General features: G+C 43.6%; 1 long non-coding RNA gene across 1 annotated transcript; it reads right to left on the bottom strand.

Moving 5' to 3' along the window:
* Window positions 1-2,467: 2,467 nt before the first annotated feature.
* LOC109872539 (uncharacterized) lies at window positions 2,468-23,209 on the bottom strand. The gene is made up of 5 exons (XR_002252476.2): window positions 22,771-23,209; window positions 13,179-14,191; window positions 10,629-10,714; window positions 5,124-5,295; window positions 2,468-4,376 (listed from the first exon to the last, which is right to left on the bottom strand). It is a non-coding gene; the product is annotated as an uncharacterized LOC109872539 (long non-coding RNA).
* Between the last annotated feature and the right edge of the window lie 873 nt (window positions 23,210-24,082).

Raw genomic sequence — 24,082 nt, 5'->3', positions numbered from 1 at the left:
ATGAGAACTTGTTATCAACTGGCCTACCTGGTTAAATAAAGGTTGAAAAAAAATCTATTGTAACACGGCAACATTTACAGTTGAAGTTGGAAGTTTACATACACCTTAGCCAAATACATTTAAACTGAGTTTTTCACAATTCCTGACATTTAACCCTAGTAAAAATCCCCTGTCTTAGGTCAGTTAGGATCATCACTTTATTTTAAGAATGTGAAATGTCAGAATAATAGTTAAGAGAATGATTGTTTTCAGCCTATATTTCTTTCATCACATTCCCAGTGGTTCAGAAGTTTACATACTCTCAATTAGTATTTGGTAGCATTGCCTTTAAATGGTTTAACTTGGGAAAAATGTTTTGGGTAGCCTTCCACAAGCTTCCGACAATAAATTGGGTGATTTTTGGCCCATTCCTCCTGACAGAGCTGGTGTAACTGAGTCAGGTTTGTAGGCCTCCTTGCTCGCACAAGCTTTTTCAGTTCTGCCCACACATTTTCTATAGGATTGAGATCGGGGCTTTGTGATGGCCACACCAATACCCTGACTTTGTTGTCCTTAAGCCATTTTGCCACAACTTTGAAAGTATGCTTGGGGTCATTGTCCATTTGGAAGACCCATTTGCGACCAAGCTTTAACTTCCTAACTGATGTCTTGAGATGTTGCTTCAATATATCCACATAATTGTCCTACCTCATGATGCCATCTATTTTGTGAAGTGCACCAGTCCTTCCTGCAGCAAAGCACCCCCACAATACGATGCTGCCACCCCCGTGCTTCACCATTGGGATGGTGTATTTCAGCTTGCAAGCCTTCCCCTTTTTCCTCCAAACATAACGATTGTCATAATTGCCAAACAGTTCTATTTTTGTTTCATCAGACCAGAGGACATTTCTCTAAAAAGTATGACCTTTCTCTCCATGTTCAGTTGCAAACCGTAGTCTGGCTGTTTTATGGCGGTTTTGGAGCAGTGGCTTCTTCCTTGCTGAGCGGCTTTTCAGGTTATGTCGATATAGGACTCATTTCACTGTGGATTTAGATACTTTTGTACCCGTTTCCTCCAGCATCTTCACAAGGTCCTTTGCAGTTGTTCTGGGATTGATTTGCACTTTTCGCACCGAAGTACGTTCATCTCTAGGAGACAGAATGCGTTTCTTTTCAGCTGCGTAATCCCATGACGTTTATACTTGCGTACTATTGTTTGTACAGATGAACAGGCATTTGGAAATTTCTCCCAAGGATGAACCAGACTTGTGGAGGTCTACCATTTTTTTTCTGAGATCTTGGCTGATTTCTTTTGATTTTCCCATGATGTCAAGCAGAGGCAAAGTTTGAAGGTAGGCCTTGAAACACATCCACAGGTACACCTCCAATTGACTCAAATGATGTCAAGTAGCCTATCAGAAGCTTCTAAAGCCATGACATAATTTTCTGGAATTTTCCAAGCTGTTTAAAGGCAGTCAACTTTGTGTATGTAAACTTTTGACCCACTGGAATTGTGACAGTTAATTATAAGTGAAATAATCTGTCTGTAAACAATTGTTGGAAAAATGACTTGTGTCATGCACAAGGTAGCATGACCTAATCGACTTGCCAAACTATAGTTTGTTAACAATACATTTGTGGAGTGGTTGAAAATTGACTTTTAATGACGCCAACCTAAGTGTATGTAAACTTCTAAATTCAACTGTAAATATACTGTGTGTTGATTTGATTCTGCAGTGTTCAATGAATTGCAGAATAGTGCCATGGTTGATAGGCTAATGTTCAATATGGCGTTAAAGCGGCAGGTAGCCTAGCGGGTAAGTGTTGGGCCAGTAACCGAAAGGTCTCTGGTTCGAAGCCAGCAAGGTGGAAAAGTCTGCCTTTCTTCTGCCCTTGGGCTTGGCAGTTAACCCCAAACAGGCGCCAATGACGTAGATTCAGGCAGCCCCCCACACCTCTCTGTTTGAGGGGTTGGGTTAAATGCGGAAGACACATGTAGGTTAAATGCATTTCAGTTGTGCAACTGACTAGGTATTCCCTTTCCCTATGATTCAACTTGGCTTATAAAGTTGGGGGTTAAATAATTTTTGGGGCAGCCAAATGATAATTTTCACTATTTTGTGGAAAAATTATCAGAATTGGGCTGCCTGTGTAAAACGCAGCCAAAGGGGTCTAGGCCTTGCTCTTACACAGAAAGAATAAAATGTAACATTGTGTACAGTAAATGAATTGAAATGTGCCTTCATGGTATTGGATGTAAGAAAATGCATGACCAATCCCATGTAATTTGTGCTGCTTCAACACGTTTAATGTATTTAAGAGAAATCAATTATTTAAAAGGCACATGAGAATTGAATGTCACTTGAGTTGTTATTAGCATGTATCAGCATTGATACAATACTGAATACAAAGGGGGTTAATCATAAGGCTTACAGCAGCATAGCAGCTTATAGTTGTTTTACTGTAAAAAAATTGGTATACTACACAGTTCAGAATAAGTAACGTTTATTTGCTGTCAGACATTAATGTAGTCCTATTCATGTTTGATAACCTCATCTAGTCCACTTGAGGTCTGAAAACATCAGGCTAACTTTAATTCTAGAGTGAACTCACTGGTATATATAATACGTTTTAAATAATTGCACATTTACAGCGGCAGTAGAGTTGTAATTATCCCCATATAATTGCCTTGATGTGCTTGTAAGTATATATTATATTGTACCAAATTTGAAAAGCTGGTGAATATTAAAGTGTTGTCAGTGTAGTACATTTTTACCACCATGTCTCCTAAGGAATCATGATTAAAGTAGAGGGGACAGTGTGACAAATTATTTTTACATTAGGCTATACACTGAATACAATTTGTTAAGTATATGTACACCTTACATGTCATAGTAGCAAGCAGACCTGAGTTCAAATACATGTGTATTTAGTTATTCATTTAAATATTTTAAAGTATTTTCAAATAATGTGTCCAAAATTAACTACTTCTATTGGAAGTATTTTCAAAGAATGTGTCCAAAATTAACTACTTCTATTGGAAGTATTTTCAAATAATGTGTCCAAAATTAACTACTTCTATTGGAAGTATTTTCAAATAATGTGTCCAAAATTAACTACTTCTATTGGAAGTATTTTCAAATAATGTGTCCAAAATTAACTACTTCTATTGGAAGTATTTTCAAATAATGTGTCCAAAATTAACTACTTCTATTGGAAGTATTTTCAAATAATGTGTCCAAAATTAACTACTTCTATTGGAAGTATTTTCAAATAATGTCATATAAATAGCCTACCATGTGAAGATATTTTCTAAACATTATTTCAAATACTCCTAGGACATGGGTTCAAATGCATGGGAGTATTTAAATATTTGTACTTAAATACACTTGTCTGTGTATTTGAGTATTTGCAAATACATTTCCAATACTTCAGTGTATTTGCAAATGCATTCCAATATTCTTTGAGAATACAAGTAGTTGAATATCTGAATACTTTGAAATGTATGAGATTTTTTTTTAAATAACTGAAATTGTATTTGAACCAAGGTCTGGTAGCAAGCACAGTAACATTTTAGTGAACATGTTTTTAAAAAGGGAGTATTGCGCCCTGTTGACTAATGGTAATATTCCGTGGAGCCAAGAGATTTATGAAACTCAGAGAATCAATGTGGTACAGACATGGGGTCACATTGTCTTTTGATCAAAGGGGATCACAGACGATCTCCTTCACTACATCTGGGAGGAATAAAGGTTGAACAGTTCCATCCACTGGGGTGTATATAATCCTCCCCTTCTTTGTCATGTCTTAGCACTGACATTTTAAGTCGTTCACTGCACGTACCCATCCATTCCTTCTCCCTTAGAGGGATTCAGTTGTGTTCTAGTCAGGGGATAAATGTGGGGAATTCCACCTTGTAGGTCTGAGGTATGGCATACAATGAGCACTGAAAAGATATTACATTTTATCACAAAAAAACTATACAGGAGAATGTTCCACCACCTGCAAAATCTCTATTATGGCAGCAGTTCCAGTTTTGACAAAACCGATATGTGATTCTGATGCAATCAGTGATAGATTACTTCAAGGTTCCTCAGTAGACAGAGTAATGGTTCTCCACTGCTCGTGTCCTTTGTGTGCCCTCACTCTCCTGCTGTTCATCAGCAGAGCCACCAGAGGGCGGCAGCTGCCACTGCGACTCCGTAATCCCCCACCACTACCATCCTCAAGTCTGGGGAAGGGAGGCGGGATGCGGGGCAGAGCAGGGGAGCTGGGGGGAGAGTCCACAGATGCGCCATCCACCTGCAAAGCTCGGGGAAATAAGTGTGCCGATTGGTGGAGGCAGTTCCGACAGCCAGGCTCTCTGGTATGGGTGGACATCCGAGACGCTCTGAGCTCTGCAAAGAGAAACACAGCAGACAAGCGACATGTTTGAAACACACACACATTATGCACCATAGATCTAGCTTGAAACCAAATTCTATCTATTAACTTGAAATGGACAGAGTAGGAATCTTTTGAATTGCATTTATGTGCTATATTCAATTTTTTCAGGGTGTAAAGGAACAAAAGAACATGTTTAGGTAAAAAAAAAAAAGACTGGTTTTAGAAATCCATTAGGAAGGCTTTGAGGATATTTCAGTTGGAATCAAAACAGAGGAGACCAAATAGATTTAGCATGAGAAAGGCTGACACTAAGTGGTTACACACAGTGGAGTGAGACAAGTGGACACAATTGGACCAGTGGAGGGAAGAGGGAGTTTCAGTGTGAAGAACACATTCCACAGAGAATAACTATTTTGACTCCTGTCCCTTGTGGCCAACCTCAAAAAGACAGCCTGGAAGAGTGATCCTCAATTCTGTATGGTTGCCTAGTCCAGTGGATCTCTCCTAAAAGGCTAATTTATTGGCTTGAAACTACTTTAAAAAAAAAAAATTAACGACTTTCCTGCTGGGTAACATTTTTTTATCATCCGATGTAAAAGCTTGAGTGAACAAATTTAAGATGAGAGGTTATACATTGGTAAGCAGTTGAAGAATGCAGGGATTGTTTTTGGGCACTAGAAATGTTGGATAAGACGTCAAAATCCTATTAATAGCCTATATTTGACACAAAAACATCTCAAGCAGTAGCCGTGTGTCACCTGGGTGGCTGCTGTGTCTCTGGACGTAGCACCGCAGCATGATGTCTGCAGCCCAGCGGGACTCCAGGGGGATGGGATGGCAGTGGAAGTGCTGCAGCATGTCCCCCACGCTCTGGAACCAAAGGTGGTGCACATGGCACTGGCCCTGAGAGTCCACAGACAGACGCAGGTGCTGCTTACAGGGAGGTAGAGGCATGGCATGCTGTTAGGTCTTCCTACCATTCCCATTGTTTTGCATTCAATGCTGCTTAGTACGTGGACGGCAATCTTGTGTCGCGACCTGGACTACTTTCCATTTGTCCATATGAGGTAAATTTGTAAACTGGGCAGCAGGGTAGTTCGATAGCGATGGGGACAAAGGGTAGCAGGGTAGTTTGATAGAGATGGGGACAAAGGGTAGCAGGGTAGTTTGATAGAGATGGGGACAAAGGGTAGCAGGGTAGTTTGATAGAGATGGGGACAAAGGGTAGCAGGGTAGTTCGATAGAGATGGGGACAAAGGGTAGCAGGGTAGTTTGATAGCGATGGGGACAAAGGGTAGCAGGGTAGTTTGATAGCGATGGGGACAAAGGGTAGCAGGGTAGTTTGATAGCGATGGGGACAAAGGGTAGCAGGGTAGTTTGATAGAGATGGGGACAAAGGGTAGCAGGGTAGTTTGATAGCGATGGGGACAAAGGGTAGCAGGGTAGTTTGATAGAGATGGGGACAAAGGGTAGCAGGGTAGTTTGATAGAGATGGGGACAAAGGGTAGCAGGGTAGTTTGATAGCGATGGGGACAAAGGGTAGCAGGGTAGTTTGATAGAGATGGGGACAAAGGGTAGCAGGGTAGTTTGATAGAGATGGGGACAAAGGGTAGCAGGGTAGTTTGATAGAGATGGGGACAAAGGGTAGCAGGGTAGTTTGATAGAGATGGGGACAAAGGGTAGCAGGGTAGTTCGATAGCGATGGGGACAAAGGGTAGCAGGGTAGTTCGATAGCGATGGGGACAAAGGGTAGCAGGGTAGTTTGATAGAGATGGGGACAAAGGGTAGCAGGGTAGTTTGATAGAGATGGGGGGGGAATCAATACAGTTACATATCACAATATTATTTTGGACGATATTGGCCGGTCAGCCAGCTCAAGGAAGAGTGTTGGTGGTTCTAAGTTTCTTCCGTTTAAGAATGATGGAGGCCACTGTGTTCTTGGGGAACTTCAATGCTGTAGAAATGTTTTGGTACCCTCAACACAATCCTGTCTCGGAGCTCTACGGACAATTCCTTCAACCTCATGGCTTGGTTTTTGCTCTGAAATGCACTGTCAACTGTGGGACAAGTTGGTGTGTCCCTTTACAAATCATATCCAATCAATTGAATTTACCACAGGTGGACTCAAATAAAGTTATAGAAACATCTCAGGGATGATCAATGGAAACAGGATGCACCTGAGCTCAATTGAGACCTCATAGCAAAGGGTCTGAATCCTTATGTAAATGTGAAATACATTTGCAAAAATGTCTAAAAACCTGTTTTTGCTTTGTCATTATGGGGTATTGTGTAGATTGATGAGGGAAAAAAACTAAAATCAATTTTAGAATAAGGCTGTAACGTAACAAAATGTAGAACAAGGGAAGGAACCTGAATACTTTCCAAATGCACTGTAGCTTATTCTACGTTTTCTTTTTGGCCTCCCGAGTGGGGCAGCGGATGAATCAGGACTACATATCCTGGTCCGATCCCAGGCTGTGTTGAAGCCGGCCGCGACCGGGAGACCCATGAGGCGGCACACAATTGTCCCAGCATCGTCCGGGTTAGTGGCGGGTTTGGCTGGCCGTGTCCTTGTCTAATCGTGCTCTAGCGACTCCTGTGGTGGGCCGGGCACAGTACACACTGACATAACACCGTACACCTGGCGACTTTCTCTGACACATTGGTGCGGCTGGCTTCCAGGTTAAGCAAGCATTGTGTCAAGAAGAAGTGACGCTTGGTGGGGTTGTGTTTCGGAGGACACATGGCTCTAGACCTTCGCCTCTCCCGAGTCTGTATGGGAGTTGCAGAAATGAAACAAGACTGTAACTACCAATTGGATATCATGAAAAAGGGGTAAAAATAGTTTAAAAGTACATAATTTTCTTTAGGAATGTAGTGAAGTAAAAGTAAATAGTAAAATAAAGTACAGATAGCCCCCAAAATGACCTAAGTAGTACTCTGAAGTGTTTTTACTTAAGTACTTTGGGCTCCCGAGTGGCACAGCGGTCTAAGGCACTGCATCTCAGTGCAAGAGGTGTTTTTGGGGTTCTCTGTCCCTGGGTCGATTCCAGGCTGTATCACATCCGGCCGTGATTGGGAGTCCCATTGGGCGGCATACAATTGGCCCAGCGTTGTCTGGGTTTGGCCGGGGTAGGTCGTCATTGTAAATAAGAATTTGTTCTTAACTGACTTGCCTAATCAAATAAAGGTTCAATAAAAAAAAAGTAACATTTTGCCCTTGTGACGCAAAGGGGAATCCTGTGAATGGGCAGCCAGCCAGATAAAAAGACTCGTCTGGGATCACGGTTTGCGTCTGGGCATACCTTGGCTTTGCCCTGGAAGTTGAATGTAAGGACGTATTCTCCCAGCCGCGTTTCGCTCTGGCGAATCACAAAGAGCCCGTGGCTCCGGGCTCCGCCCACCAACACCAGCTGCGCAGCTTGCACTTGAGACAGTGTACCGTGGAACCATTGATAGCAGGTCAGAGAGGTGTCCGTCTCAGAGTGGGGCGATTCACCTACAGGTGAATCTTAAACACCTAGTCACTGTATGGGCTTAGCAAAAACAGCAAAAAACCATCCTTCCACATACAGAGAGCTGGCCATTACCTGCTCCAGGCCTGTTGGACTCCAGTGACTGGAGGAAGCGTTCTAGAGGGATGTGGGTGGGGTGCAAAGGAAAGGCCAACAGGGTCTGACAGTGGGGCCCTGAGGGGCCAGCACGGTGCTGAGGGGTCTTGTGTATGTCTGTGTGGACAGAGAGAGCATGGAGTGAAAGTTACTCCATACAGTCAGATGAGGAGATCCCAGCTAGCACAGTTGGTTCCTTGGAAGATGTGGAAATGTATGTTTTTGGTTTCCTATTGGTTCTGGGAATGACCGGTAATGTTTTTTTAACCTTCTGAGAATGGAAGTGAACATTTTGCCTGTTCTGGGAACGTTAATTTTTAGGTTGCAGGGAGGTTCTGAGAACTAGAGGTCTTCACGGAGCCACCTGTACCCGAATACCGAGACCCGATTCGGGACCCGAGCAGGTTGGGATCAAGAAATCTAAATAGGCCTCCCGGGTGGCGCAGTGCTTAAGGGCGCTGTACTGCAGCGCCAGCTGTGCCATCAGAGTCCCTGGGTTCGCGCCCAGGCTCTGTTGTAACCGGCCGCGACCGGGAGGTCCGTGGGGCGACGCACAATTGGCCTAGCGTCGTCCGGGTTAGGGAGGGCTTGGTCGGTAGGGATGTCCTTGTCTCATCGCGCACCAGCGACTCCTGTGGCGGGCCGGGCACAGTGAGCGCTAACAAAGGTTGCCAGGTGCACGGTGTACCCTCCGACACATTGATGCGCGCTGTGTTAAGAAGCAGTACGGCTGGTTGGGTTGTGTATCGGAGGACGCATGACTTTCAACCTTCGTCTCTTGTTGTAGTTGTAGCGATGAGACAAGATAGTAGCTACTACAACAATTGGATACCACGAAATTGGGGAGAAAAAAGGGCTAAAATCCCCCCCCCCCCCCCCCCCCCCAAAAAAAGAACTCTAAATAATGTCACGGGTCTGGGTCGAATATGACTGTCTTGGGTATATGTCATTTTAACTTGTCCGGAAGGGCCCCTACAGATCCAAACGCAACTGCAAGAGTAGAGAGAGAGAGAGGGAGAGAAATGTTTTAATTTATGCTGCTGCTCATGCCTTTCACAAAAGTGGAGTGTGGCGTGTAGCTTGTTGTTGTTGGCCAATCATAAGTCACCAAATCGGGAATAGGCTACGGTCATAGAGCCTCTGTGTGGCAAAAGTTAGGAGACATGTAATCAATGGAATATGAAATTAAAATGACAGAATTAAAAGTTAAAGGAGAAGGATAGGCTACCACGACCAAGAGCCAACCGGTAGGCTGCTAATTAATATTCTGAATGGACTTTAATTGTAACTGTAGAATGAGGAAGTACATGCACTGCAGCTTCAATTAGCCTAGTTAGCTAACGTTAGGTTATTTATCATCAAACCAGGAGAAGCTAGCTATCATAGCCATTAGTCTACTAGAGCGTGAGACCGCTTGGTTGTTTGCTATCTCTCCCTATGTCACTCACAGTACGGCCCCTCCCCCGTCTGCTAGAGCGGCACCTCTCTCTCTCTCTCCTCTTTTCTGCTGCTTCACTCACTTGGTTTGATCCAGACCCGGTCTGATCCAGGTCTATACAGAACGGGTCTAGTTGTCCTTGGGTCCATTCAGAATAGGTCTCTATATTAAAAAATATTTTTATGCATATCGGTCGGGGTGGGAAAGACCCAGGTCCATTTCGGGAAAAGAGTTCAACTTTTTGGACCTGTGAAGACGACTACTGTGAACGTTTTAATGGTTCCCTGAATGTTTTCCTGAGAGGTTTTATTAACGCTCTGAGAACATGTTTCAATAAAACCTTTAAAAACAGTGCTGGCTTTGGTTAACTGTTTTGAACTCCAAGCACAGATAGGACACATGGACATGTATTTGCTTATGCATTATTCATGCCAACACATTTTTTTTATTGTGTCACAGTGTCAGTGAGAACCTATGATATTCTGTTCTCTATCCAAGGGATTAGTCCACTGCTCCACCAGGATGGAGCTAACATGCCATGTTTTTATTTTTTTAAGAGGTTCATTTTAGCCTATTCAAACAGACTCAATTTCAAAGGAAAAAAGCACTCATTAAGATCAGGTATGGCAATTAGTGGGCGCGGCCAACACACCTGAACACACTTAACAAGATCGAGGATAGAGAAAGTTTTGTTGATGATGAGAACGGAATGTATACATTTATAAATAACATTCTTAGAACGTTCTCTGAATGTTAAAGTTCTTGTTTTTTTATGGAACGTTTTCTTAACCTTCTTGGAACAATTGGAGAACATGACTTTAAATAGAACCATGTGGAAACGTTATGCTGAAGTACTGAAATTCCCACAGAAGAACATTGTTTCCATAACATCCTCTGAACAATTTGAGAACATTCCCAATGTCAAACCAGTTGGAGAAGGCTCCTAGAACATTACCAATGAAATAAAACCATGTTTGAACTTTTAGGAAATGTTCTGTTAAAGTAATGAAATACCAAGAAAATGATGTTCCTTAAATGTGCTGAGAATGTTCCAAAGCCAAGCAACTATCCTGCACCAATCCCAGAAAGTTGTGGGAAGGTTGTCGGCAAAATAACCATAGGACAACCACGATCTCACCAAGAAGAAACATATGGTTGTCAGAATGTTGTGCTAGCTGGGATACCATTACCAATTTAAGTGAATAAGTACTCACTAGATGTGAGCTCACAGCTACAGGTGGACACCGAGGGGAACTGGCCGCGAGGACAAGACGTCAGCTCAATGTCATCTCCACTGTCCCTGTCACAGAATACAAACAAATTCATTGAGACAGGGGAAGAGAAGGATCTGGTTTGAGTGATGCTGCTTAAAATCATCTATACGGGGTTGCCTCAATAGTCTGAAGGGAAATCCTTTTCCATCTTCTGTCAATCTGAAAACACAGTGTTGAAAGCAATATGGTGGATGTACACTGGGATTTTGCTTTCTCTTCTCCTTCACATCAGTGCAGGAACAGAGAAAATGGAAGGAATCTAATTTATTGTTGTGAGTGTTGCAACCGAGGACAGACGATTCTTACATGCTTCAGCACACAGTGGTCCTGTTCTGTGAGCTTGTGTGGCCTACCTCTTTGTGGCTGAGCCATTGTTGCTCCTAGATGTTTCCACTTCACAAACTGACCTGTTGGAAAGGTGGTATCTATGACGGTGCCACATTGAAAGTCACTGAGCTCTTCAGTAAGGGCATTCTACTGCCAATGTTTGTTTATGGAGATTGCATGGCGGTGTGCTCAATTTTATAAACCTGTCAGCAACAGGTGTGGCTGAATTAGCCAAATCCCCTCATTTGAAGGTGTGTCCACATACTTTTGCATATATAGTATACTGTTGAAGTTGGAAGTTTACATACACCTTAGCCAAAAACATTTTAACTCAGTTTTTCACAATTCCTGACATTTAATCCTGGTAAGAATTCCCTGTCTTAAGTCAGTTAGGCTCACCACTTTATTTTAAGAATGTCAGAATAATAGTAGAGAGAATGATTTATTTCAGCTTTTATTTCTTTCATCACATTCCCAGTGGGTCAGAAGTTTACGTACACTCAATTAGTATTTGGTAGCATTCCCTTTAAATTGTTTAACTTGGGTCCAACGTTTTGGGTAGCCTTCCACAAGCTTCCCACAATAAGTTGGGTGAATTTTGGCCCAATCCTCCTGACAGAGGTAGTGTCAGGTTTGTGGGATCCTTGCTCGCACACGCTTTTTCAGATCTGCCCACAAATTTTCTATAGGATTGAGGTCAGGGCTTTGTGATGGCCACTCCAATACCTTGATTTTGTTGTCCTTAAGCCATCTTGCCACAACTTTGGAAGTATGGGGTCATTGTCCATTTGGAAGACCCATTTGCGACCAAGCTTTAACTTCCTGACTGATGTCTTGATATTGCTTCAATATATCCATATAATTGTCCTTCCTCATGATGCAATCTATTTTGTGAAGTGCACCAGTCCCTCCTGCAGCAAAGCACCCCCACAACATGATGCTGCCACCCCCGTGCTTCACGGTTGGGATGGTGTTCATCAGCTTGCAAGTCCCCCCTTTTTCCTCCAAACATGACAATGGTCATAATGGCCAAACAGTTCTATTTTTGTTTCATCAGACCAGAAGACATTTCTCTAAAAAGTAGTCTGGCTTTTTTATGGCGGTTTTGGAGCAGTGGCTTCTTCCTTGCTGAGCGGCCTTTCAGGTTATGTCGATATAGGACTCGTTTTACTGTGGATATAGACACTTTTGTACCCGTTTCCTCCAGCATCTTCACAAGGTCCTTTGCTGTTGTTCTGGGAATGATTTGCACTTTTCACACCAAAGTACGTTCATCTCTAGGAGACAGAACGCGTCTCCTTCCTGAGCGGTATGACGGCTGCGTGGTCCCATGGTGTTTATACTTGCGTACTATTGTTTGTACAGATGAATGTGGTACCTTCAGGCGTGTGGAAATTGCTCCCAAAGAATGAACCAGACTTGTGGAGGTCTACAACTTTTTTTCCTGAGGTCTTGGCTGATTTCTTTTGATTTTCCCATGATGTCAAGCAAAGAGGCACTGAGTTTGAAGGTAGGCCTTGAAATACATCCACAGGTACACCACTCCAATTGACTCAAATGATGTCAGTTAGCCTATCAGAAGCTTCCAAAGCCATGACATAATTTTCTGGAATTTTCCAAGCTGTTTAAAGGCACAGTCAACTTAGTGTATGTAAACTTCTGACCTACTGGAATTGTTATACAGTGAATAAGTGAAATAATCTGTCTCTAAACAATTGTTGGAAAAATGATTTGTGTCATGCACAAAGTAGATGTCCTAACCGACTTGCCAAAACAATAGTTTGTTAACAAGAAATTTGTGGAGTGGTTGAAAAACGAGTTGTAATAATTCCAACCTCAGTGTGTATGTAAACTGACAACTTCAACTGTATATGTGACCAATCAACTCTCTATTCCCAGTCATGTGAAATCCATAGATTAGGGCCTAATGAATTCATTAACTGTATGTAGTGGAAAATACATTGATGTATAAGGTATCATATTCGTAGCCTGTTTTAGCCTACTGACATAAGATATATTGAACAAATATGGTCTGCGGTTTTCACTGTTTGGTTCATTATGCAAATCTGCAGCATACAGAGCATTTGGTACTACTTGAATGTTATGTCATAACGCCTACATACACGTGTGATATAATGTCCTGACATTACAAGTAAAGCTTACCTTAAGGACAAAGGTGTTGTCCGTGTCTGGCATTTCCAGGGGCATGGTGGTCCGCACCTCCACAGCAGCTGTCAGAGGAACTCACTTTGGGCTTGGATGACTGGGCCAAAGAGAGGACAGAGGAGACACCAGAGATACCGCAAACACTGACAAAAGATATCTAATTTTCAGTGTCAGATTGTATCAGGTCAGCAATACAGGAGCCCAATGTAATCCTATAGCGTTGACTACATTTAAAAAATACAGGTATGTGATTTTTTCTACCAAATCCATGTAAAACACAGGAAGTGACCACGAGACCCACCTTGGGCGGCACATAGAACTCCAGGAGGAAGCCCCCCTCCCCCTCAGTAGCGGCCCCCCCCTCCTTCTGAGCAGCAGACGACACTTCTGCCACTGAGTGCTGCAGCCCATGCTATGCGAGTCGCCTCCACCATATAGCGCAGGGCCCCTTCCCTCTGCACCTCGGCTGGCGGGGCCCTGAGGGTGGCAGAGCGGGGCTGTCGGGGCAGGCACAGCAGATGGGGGCTCCAGTGGCCCTGTGTCCCCTTTGCGCCTGCAGTGGGGTTCTGGGGAGGCCCCCCGGCTCCTCTGGAGCATTTCCCGGACCCCGTCCATCATACACAGGCTGATGTTACGCAGGGAGAAACCCTTCCTTAAGTTGGCCCTGGGGAGGCCCTCAGACAGGTCCTCTGTGCTGCAGGACTGGCCCAGAGTCAGATTGGAGTGGCCCCTGGGTTTGGGCTGTTGTTGGGGGCTGGGATTCTGCTTCAATGGGCTGCCCTCCATCAGAGACCAGGGAAAGGTTGGAGGGCCTAGTAGATCAGATTAATATGTAGGTAGTAGGCAGATCTAATGGCCCCTCCCACCAGGACAGCAGTCTTCTTCTGGTTTAGCTTGGCACATTACAAAAGCACTCCCAATAATCCTGAGTACAGAACTGAGAAACAGAGAGAGTTGCTCCTCACACAATCCTGCTTTAAGTCCTCATTAGTGCATTCGGCTGGTGAAATCTGTGGATAGAGAAGGTCAGAAGAGATGAGGGAGCTGAGTTGTATTTGAGGCTACCCTCATTATTTCATAGTGGATACTCGTGTGCCGTTATGGAAACAACTCCAGTTTCCTACCTGATTTGATGGCCTATCCTAAAAACATGAGACAGTGAGTTAATGTCACATGTGGGAGACTAACATGATACTCATTAATGCCCTACAAGAGACCCTAATTGCAATCAATACAAGACGTTGTACAGGTCCGATATCACTTTCAATTAATAGGTTTTTGTTCAATTTTAAAGTCTGCCATTTTGGGAGAAGCAAATTGCAAGTACACCTTATCTGGTTCCTCCAATGAGCATGTATCTTTGAACAGAGAAAAAACAAAATGATAGGAAAGGCGATAGGAGGTCCAAGTAGGAGGGAGGCCAAAGCAGGACTACTGCTTAACCCTGCGGTTATACTAGCATTTGAGAACTGACTTTCTCCAGAAAGAAAATGACCTCTTTGCTATTTCGCATTGTATTCGATGGAAGTCCAAGTCTGAAATTGTACACATGCTGTGTTCCCTTGTCTGCAGCCTAGCAGATAAGGTTCCAAAATGTGACGGGGCTCAGAAGATTATTCCTGAGGTTTCTCTCAGGAACAATGGCAGACGGTTATCACCTAGCACTGAATAGCCCTCCTTTGAAATAGGGGCTTAGAAGGAGAGAAAGACAGATATCACCTTATCTTAAAACGATACATAAATATTAAAGAAGAGGTCCAATTGATGTTATCAGTGCCGGGGCTAGACGATCAGCCTGGGTAGCTGATCGCCTCACAGTGAATCAAAGTCACTAATGATTGCACTTTTACGCCCAGCAGAGGGAGATTTCAACCTAATTATCTTATAATGACTGTGCCTGTCATGACAAGTTTTTCATTATTTTTGTGGAAATAGTGACAAATGCAAGTGAAGGGCCCTATAATTCCCCACTGTTACTTCCATCCTTGCACAAAACGACAGCTACCACTGGATGTCCGTTAGCAGTTTTATTGTCATCCTGGCAGAGGTACAGTAATTCACAGGATATGTGTGGTGTCACTGCAGTATGATGAGTCTGGAGATTTCCCCGTTTTTCAAGGACAAAAGGATGCTTTTGAATAGGAGGTAGAGCTGCAGTCTGACATATTTTATGTCATTTAAATGTATGATTTAAAATCAAATTTACCGTTTTTGATTGGGTTCATTCCCCCAACAACACAGCCCAGTGGCTGATTGGACACTGCTTCAGTAGCTACATCTCTTCATTAGCTGAAACTTGAAAACATCTGTAGAGACAGCTGGATGTGTGTGTGCGCCATATTGTTACAGCAAACATCTGTCATTATGAACCTGAGGTATGAGTTGGGTTTTTATCTGCTTCTATGCAGTGGTGGAAAAAGTACCCAATTGTCATAGAGTAAGATCAAAGGAATGAAGGAAGACCAGGGATGTTCTCTTGAGAAGTGGGTGAATGGGACCATTTTCTTGTCCTGCTTAGCATTCAAAGTGTAACGAGTACTTTTGGATGTCCGGGAAAATGCAGAGTAAAAAGAGCATTATTTTCTTTAGGAATGTAGTGAAGTAAACGTTTAAAAATAGTAAAGTACAGATACTTTAAAAAAACGACTTAAGAAGCACTTTAAGTAAAAAATTATTACTTTACACCACTGCTTCTATGCTGGTTTCTACAGTGCATTTAGAAAGTATTTAGACCCCTTCACTTTTCCACATTACACCCTTATTCTAAAATTGATTAAATAGATGAGGGGGGGGGGGGGGGGGGAACTACACACAATGACAGAGCAAAAACGCAGTTTAAAAAAAAAAGTTTATTACAAAAACTGAAATATCACATTTACATAAGTATTCAGACCATTTACTCAGTACTTTGTTGAAACACCTATGGCAGCGATTACAGACTCAAATCTTTTTGGGCATGACACTACAAGCTTGGCACACCTGTACTTGGGGAGTTTCTCCCATTTTTCTCTGCAGATCCTCTCAAACTCTGTCAGTTTGGATGGGGAGCGTCGCTGCACAGCTATTTCCAGGTCTCTCCAGAGATGTTGGATTGGGTTCAAGTCCGTTCTCTGGCTGGGCCACTCACGGACATGTCCCGAAGCCACTCCTGCGTTTTCCTGGCTGTGTACTTATTGTCCTGTTGGAAGATGAACCATGAACCCAGTCTGAGGTCCTGAGTGCTCTGGAGCAGGTTTTCCTCAAGGTTCTCTGTACTTGGCTCTGTTCATCTTTCTCTCGATCCTGACTAGTCTCCCAGTTCCTGCCACTGAAAAATATCCTCACATATCCTCAATGCTTGGCATTCAGGCAAAATCTTGGTTTCTTCAGACCAGAGAAACTTTTCTCATAGTCTGACAGTCCTTTAGTTGGCTTTTGGCAAACTCCAAGTGGGCTGACATGTGCATGTTACTGAGGAGTGGCTTCTGTCTGGAAATTCTACCATAAAGGCCTGATTGGTTGTGTGTTGCAGAGATGGTTGTCCTTCTGGAAAGTTCTCCCAACTCCACAGAGTAAATATGGAGCTCTGTTCTTAGTCACCCCCCTAACCAAGGCCCTTCTCCCCCAATTGCTCAGTTTGGCCTGGTGGCCAGCTCTAGGAAGAGTCTTTGTAGGTAAGTCCGACCTTCGACCTGGATGGAAGCAGTCCTGCTGCATCCATCAGCTCCAAGGTCCACAATGAGAACCACTTGATCCACAGTAAGTTCCTTTCCATCCTTCTTCCACTTCTGTCTTTCCTGTAGACTAGGAAGGCAGTGGTGAATGAACTGGGATCAAAAGTGATTGGCTACATACAAGGCCTGAGGAAGCGATGTGTCCCATGAGTAGGAGGCTCGGTGTGACGGGATCTGGGTCTGCTACATCAGAGGAGATGTATCAAAAGGGGTTTTGCGTTCAAGATTCACTCCACTTCGGTAAGTACAGTGAAGAGCAGGGTTTCAATAACGGTCTGTTCCTTGAGTACAGTCTTCACTGATTTCATCTCTTTCACATGTCTCAAAGTGAGGAGCACTTGGTGGGTTGAACTGGAAAGTTATCCTCTATTCGGCCAACTATTCTTTCAGGTGGGTGGCCATCGCTTCGAAAGCCTCTCGTATTTCCGGTCTCTTCCAACGAAGTTTGTACTATTGTCTGAAAGGAACTCGGAAGGCTTGCCTCAACATGAAATTAAGCATATTCGAGACATCAAGGAGGCATTGGCATCCAGTCTCTCCAGGAGGGCCAGGTGGATGCAGCGGCTGGTATTTTCATTGCAATGTCCACTTTCAGTAGAGTAGAAGGGTGGCTTGTACAGTCATACATGAGCAGGAGGTAGATCTGCCATGTTAGGGACTACAGGTTTGGCATTGTAAACATGTGCTGGGACTTCCAGATGGCCTCCCTTCCCCGCAGAGTCCAGTATCTGCGATGTAGTTCTGCCAGAACCCTCTCTGGGCCGGAATGGAGGAGAGTCTCGTTGAAATCTTGATCAGTGGATGATGCGGAGCATAGGATCCATCTCCAGGTGCTCTGCTCTGTGCAGTCTACCGCCAACACTAAGGAGTCCTGAATACTTATCACACTCAGGAGACAAGGGACCCAGACAACTTTTAGAGGGTATAGCGTGGTTTTATGAGGGCCCTGATCTCTTCGGGAAACAATTCCATCTGAGCTTTCTTCAGGAAGGAGGTTCTCTGAAGCTATGTAGTCTGCTGCTTCGCTAGGTGAACTGGAGAGTGGATCGGCCACTCTGTGTAGGGATCTAGTATCTTTCTGTCTCGAACTTGTTGATATCAGGGACTGGACCTGACAGACATGTTTAGTTCGATGTCGTCAGGCTTTGGGTCAGCAGAAGGCATTGAAGGCCACTGATCGTCTGAGTGTTGGAGGAACTCAGGGCCTTGGGGCCATTGATACAGTTGGGACAGCTCTTTCCCCCCCCAGTGATGTAATCCGCCTAGTTGTTAGATGTATCCACATACCTCCAGTTGGCTACATCCGTAACGTTCTGAATCTCTGCAACATAAGTTCCTACGAAGACCTTGTATCTACAAGGTTCTGACTTGAACCAATGAAGGACTGTGGTGGAATCGGACCAGAGGATGACTTGTTCGATGGGCAGGGTGAGTTCTGCTTGGAGGACGCTGGCTAGCTGTGTTCCAGTGAGTGCAGCACTCAGCTCCAGGCGTGGCATTAACAGTTGCTTCTTTGATGCGACACAAGACCTTGCCAGAACGAAGGAGATCTGTATCTGCTTTAGGTCATCCTGCTTCTGGCTCTGCCGCATGTAGGCAACAGAGCCATATGCTATCTCTGGCGCATTACAGAATATGTGTTGGTCCTTGGTCAACCTAACATGTTGCTGCAGAGCGTAGATGGTGCAACAGGGACTACACGTTGTGCCAAATGGCAAGACCTGCCACTCCTAGATGCTTGGTTCTTCAGTTCTCTCCATGTTCTGCCAGGTGAAGTGTAGCACAGGTTTGTCAGCTGGTAAGAGGCGGATCTGGTGAAACATGCCTTTTGATGTCACCATTCATAGTTACGGCATGTTAATGGAATCTGAGGAGGACACCGAGCAGGGATGGTCCCAAGGTGGGTCTAGGGAGGAGAAGGTCATTGAGCAACTGTCCTTTATGCTGGAATGAACAGTTTAACAGGATTCTGTCCTTTCCATTGTGATGGAAATATGGTGGGGTATCGGAGGCCTGGTCTCCATTGTGAACTTTCACAACCTTCAACACTAATTTCGGCAATCGTTTGGGTCTATACAGGTACACCTTGGTCGTAGCGACACTGATGAGAATCCTCTTCTGGTTTTCCTGTATGGCGTTGTGAAGGATCATTAGGTGCTGCTCTTTACATGTCTGAGGGTGCAAAGCATCAGCATTGTGGGATCGTTCGCACTTTCAACACTGTTGTCCATCCTTTCTACAGTCGAAGATCTGTCCTGTGTTCAGCTTATTGAACTCTTCACAAGAGTTGAAAGTGTTCTTTATTGTCACAGTGGGGTCAGTATGGCTTGGGTTTGGGATTTTTCCTTGGATTGAGCAGGCTCCTTGGCATTCACTGAAGAGGATTGGAGCAGATCGTGGAGGTATGGTGGTCTTTCTTGAATGGCTTAGGCAGATCACATTGATAGAGTGCTGTGGCTCTGCTCGATATGAGCTTAGCCTGGGACTTCTTCTGCAAACAGGCTGCCAAGTCATGTAGGGTGTATGTCTGGTCCGTGCCAGTCCTGAGGATGCCGCGGTCAAAACAGTACCCAATGAATTCATCCTAGTAGCTCTGTGGCATCTCGCTCAAGAGCTGGTTGATGTGGGATCCACATCTGCGCTTGTAGCCGTTCTGCCCATCAAAAGGTCCTAAGCATGCCTACCAGTGAACGGATAGACATGGCAAAGGTTTCAAAGGCTTCTGCATCTCCAAACCTGACGGCGGAGGGAGTTCAGGATGGTGGCTAGCTCACACTGGACGAGTTGGCGGGGCTGACCGTACTTGTTCTGCGGGGCTTGTAAGGCCTCGGGTCATGCATATAGGCCTTAGCAAGCTGGACTGCACTCAGTAGTTTCAGGTGGGCCAGGTGCACTTGATACTTAGACACCTCAAAGAGCAGTGTGACTGCTCATCGGGTTGTCTAGGGCCATCCGCTGGTGCAGGGTGCAGGGTCGCGGGTGCTGGAGCAGGGTGCATGGGGCGGGGCCGCGGGTGCTGGAGCAGGGTACGGGGCTGCGGGTGCTGGAGCAGGGCCGCTGGAGCAGGGGGAGGAACCACACAAGTGGATCAAGGTAACCAGGACTGGCACTCGTTATCTGATCACAGGAGGCTGCTGAGGGGAGGACGGCTCATATTAATGGTTGGAACGGAGTAAATGGAATGGCATCAAACACATGGAAACCATGTGTTTGATGTATTTTATACCATTCCACTGATTCTGCTCCAGCCAAAACCACGAGCCCGTCCTCCCCAGTTAAGGTGCCATCAACCTCCTGTGTATCTGATATATTTTGCACACACAATCATTTACAATACTTTTTCACAAAACTTTTTCAAAATCGGTCGGGAGTAGGGTGGGTGAAGGGTAGGTGAAGGGTGGGTGAAGGGCGAGTGGGCGGGCTGTGTGAGGAAAACGGCATGTGAATAGCAGGAGCATGGCTGCCGCTTGAAATGAGGCCAATGGGCAAAAAAGATGTTACACGGCGCTAGATCACTCTGGAGGGATGCTGGCCTCCTGAGAGCTCATCACAAACTGGGTACATTTACAGCCATCACTTACAGAAGGAGACAGTGAGAACTGCTAGGTCCTAACTACAATGAGTGAAAATTGGAATTGGGACCTAGGAAAGAGGCAACATGCATAAGGAAATAAATATATACATATATAACTGTTTCTACATTTTCAGATTTTTAAAAAGCAAAAACACTCCAGCGATAAAGTCCAAAGCAGATTCTCTTACCAGGTGTTATTATTTCCGCCCAAATATTCAAAGATCCCAGCAACCATTGGTGCACATTCCAGACACTATCTCTGACCTGAGTTCAGTTGGCATGTTACAAATAAAGATACCACACAGTTTACGGAATATGTACTCATAGGACCTCCGGACAAAAATAGAAGAATTGTTATTCAAACTAATAAGCAAATTACATTTTCACTTCACAGCAGGAGTCTATAGAGTCTAGACTAGAGAGTCTAATCTCTTTTAGATTATAAACTGGGTGTTTAATATCCACTCAGATATGAATAGCTCAGTTAATACAACTTTCCCTTCCTCTGTTTGAGGAACTTCAAAAAAGGAGAGGGAATATTGAGCCATTGTCACACAAATTCAGTAGAGCACATCCAACATCTCAAATTTCAATTTAAGTTTTGCAAGAGAGAGGATATAGGGGCCCTAAGGAACATTGAGTACATGCCTCTAACTTCATTAGTTAGTATGGAGAAATCCAAAAGGGCCCCTCAGCATTACAGACCATGGACATGCTCTATGGGGCAAGTCCAATTTGGCATCAGTGACTTCTGCCGTTAAATTGCCTGCTCATTTCTAGAAACATTTGGTGCTCTTTCTGATATATTTTCAGTGACATTTCAGGCAGTGAGTCAAAGGATTTTTGAATTCTTTAATAGCAATTCATATGACAGTCCTCCATTTCTTATTCATTTCTGGTTGGGAAAAATATAATAAATTGATCATATGGAGCAGATGATGTTCATGCCTGCAGCACTGTTTGTGTGTCTTTATTGAGAGGAGAAACATGCTCCTGACCAGCATCCCCTTTCTTATACAAGGAAGTAATTGTAAGTAGCTCAGATCTGACACTACACCACCCACACACAGAAATGCAGCTGGCCAAACACACAAAATGTAAATACCCATACAAATAAGTGAGCATAACCAAACACACACGTGTAATATCATTATGCAAACTAAAACTAATTCACACACATACACAAAACACGTACACACAATCATAAACATCAGGTAACTGCATCACCAAAACACACACCGAGAAATAGAACTAAGAGATTATATCAGGGGAAATGTTACATGGCCAATGTGGCTTTGAGGCAGATTCAAGACCCAATTCATGAATGCACCGTAGGTAAACATAAGGCCTGAATGAAGAAAAAACATTCGTCTCTGATCAAGGAGACAAGGCTTGGCAAAGCATACCAGATGTGTAATAGAATGGTAGAAGAAGTTCTCATGCATAATATAACAGTAGAGATACGGGACGTTATGGCTTAACTGTCTCTCAAATCTTATCATTATGACTGACATTTGTGTGTCCCAAAGTTTGGAGTTATGAAAAACAAAGGAGGTAAATTTTGCAAATTTAGGGGTTGAATCAGCGATTCTTAATTCAAAACAACCACACTACCTCATGTGGCATACAAATCCAGACCTCTTGCATATCTATGCAATATGTGTTTACAGTGGATTTTAGGTGGTGCTAGTTTTATGCAAAGGCAACAGAATGTATCAAGTTCTGCATAAATTATGTTTTACATCCTTCAGAACTTCAAAACAGTCCAAAATTATGAAGACTTGTCAATAGCCTTTATAAGTAGCGTGACAACAACATATGTAAGCGATGTAGCGTCATGGATGGATGCACTATTTAATATTTAGGTGACTTCACCTTTAAAATAAAAACCTAGGCTATATGATTTCTGTCATATGTCCCACAGTTGAACACTCGAGCGATTAATATTAATGCGTCAATAGACGCTTCAGAGCGAGTTCAATTCCGGGACAAATCAAATGTATTTATATAGCCCTTCGTATATCAGCTGATATCTCAAAGTGCTGTACAGAAACACATCCTAAAACCCCAAACAGCAAGCAATGCAGGTGTAGAAGCAAACTCGCAATATGAGCGGGACTTCAAAACCCGTAGGCCTACATACAAATCCATTGCATTTTCATCGCGAGCTCTGGGACAAACCGGACACATAATAAAAATAAACTCACTCACGCTTTAATCACTGGCTAACTACTGTAGGCTATGGTCCCACGGTTAATTAACTCAGATGGTAAATTATAAATCGATATCAATGAATCCTTACCTTATGTTGTTTGTCTGGTTCCTCTAATTTAACTCATTAATGTATGTTGGGAAATAGCTTTTTAGCAGAAAATAGCGTGTCCCCACACTGCACAGAAAGTGAACAGCTCGCGCGCTGCGCAGCGTGGGTAGTCTGATCTATTCCCATTAGTTTAAAGGAGACGCGACATGGTTGTGACTAGTCTACATGGTTGGACAAAACCACCGTTTGCAACCTGGACTCAGGGGTAGATGTAACATAGTAAACATAAATTCGTGACACTTCAATTAGTATCATATATTACCTTCCTTTCCTTTGGTAATTTGTGGATGTCCATCATCTGTTTCATATGATATGTTACAAAATGACAATACATATGATGTTACGAATTGCAATTCGTACAATAAACGTAATGTTGGCGAGGTGGCTAACATCAGCTAGGCTAGGGGTTAAGGTTAGGATTAAGGTTAGGAGTTTAGGTTGGGGCGGCAGGTAGCCTAGTAATTATAGTGTTGGACTAGTGATCGAAAGGTTGCTAGATCAAATCCCCAAGCTGACAAGGTAAAAATATTTCGTTCTGCCCCTGAACAGTGTTCCTAGGCCGTCATTGAAAATAAGAATTTGTTTTCCTGACTTGCCAAGGTAAAATAAAAAAGGGTTAATATTAGGGTTTGGGTATAGGTTAGCTAACATGCTACGCAGGCTATAATACCAGGAAGCAAATGGGGCCATTGACATCAACGTTGCTTGCCACCTAGCCCAAGAAGTGGGCTAGCCAGCTAGTTAATAACTACTTTGGGATGCATCCATTCCATTCTCACCTGAATCAGTTGAGCTACGTCATTGCAAAGTAGCTAGAAAGTAGTAGTTGCAAATTAGCTAAAATTGTGCGTGATGAGATTGTTGCTAGACGTTCATCCACCCCACCCACCCTACAGTTTTATGTAACCATGCCAAACGTAACATACTGTATCATACTAATTTGAGTATCACGGATTTACATTTACTATGTTACATCTAGTCTATGAGCAGCGGCTGGAGTTTTAGCCTCTACACAGTCATTTTTCCAGATTGTATGTACGTTTTTAAACTACTTACATTATTTTATTTTTTTATTTCACCTTTATTTAACCAGGTAGGCTAGTTGAGAACAAGTTCTCATTTGCAACTGCGACCTGGCCAAGATAAAGCATAGCAGTGTGAGCATACAACAAAGAGTTACACATGGAGTAAACAATTAACAAGTCAATAACACAATAGAAAACAAAGGGGGGGTCTATATACAATGTGTGCAAAAGGCATGAGGAGGTAGGCAAATAATTACAATTTTGCA

Source organism: Oncorhynchus kisutch, linkage group LG28 (assembly GCF_002021735.2).
Source record: "Oncorhynchus kisutch isolate 150728-3 linkage group LG28, Okis_V2, whole genome shotgun sequence".
NCBI lineage: Eukaryota > Metazoa > Chordata > Actinopteri > Salmoniformes > Salmonidae > Oncorhynchus > Oncorhynchus kisutch.
This window is presented reverse-complemented; position numbering and strand designations above follow the sequence as displayed.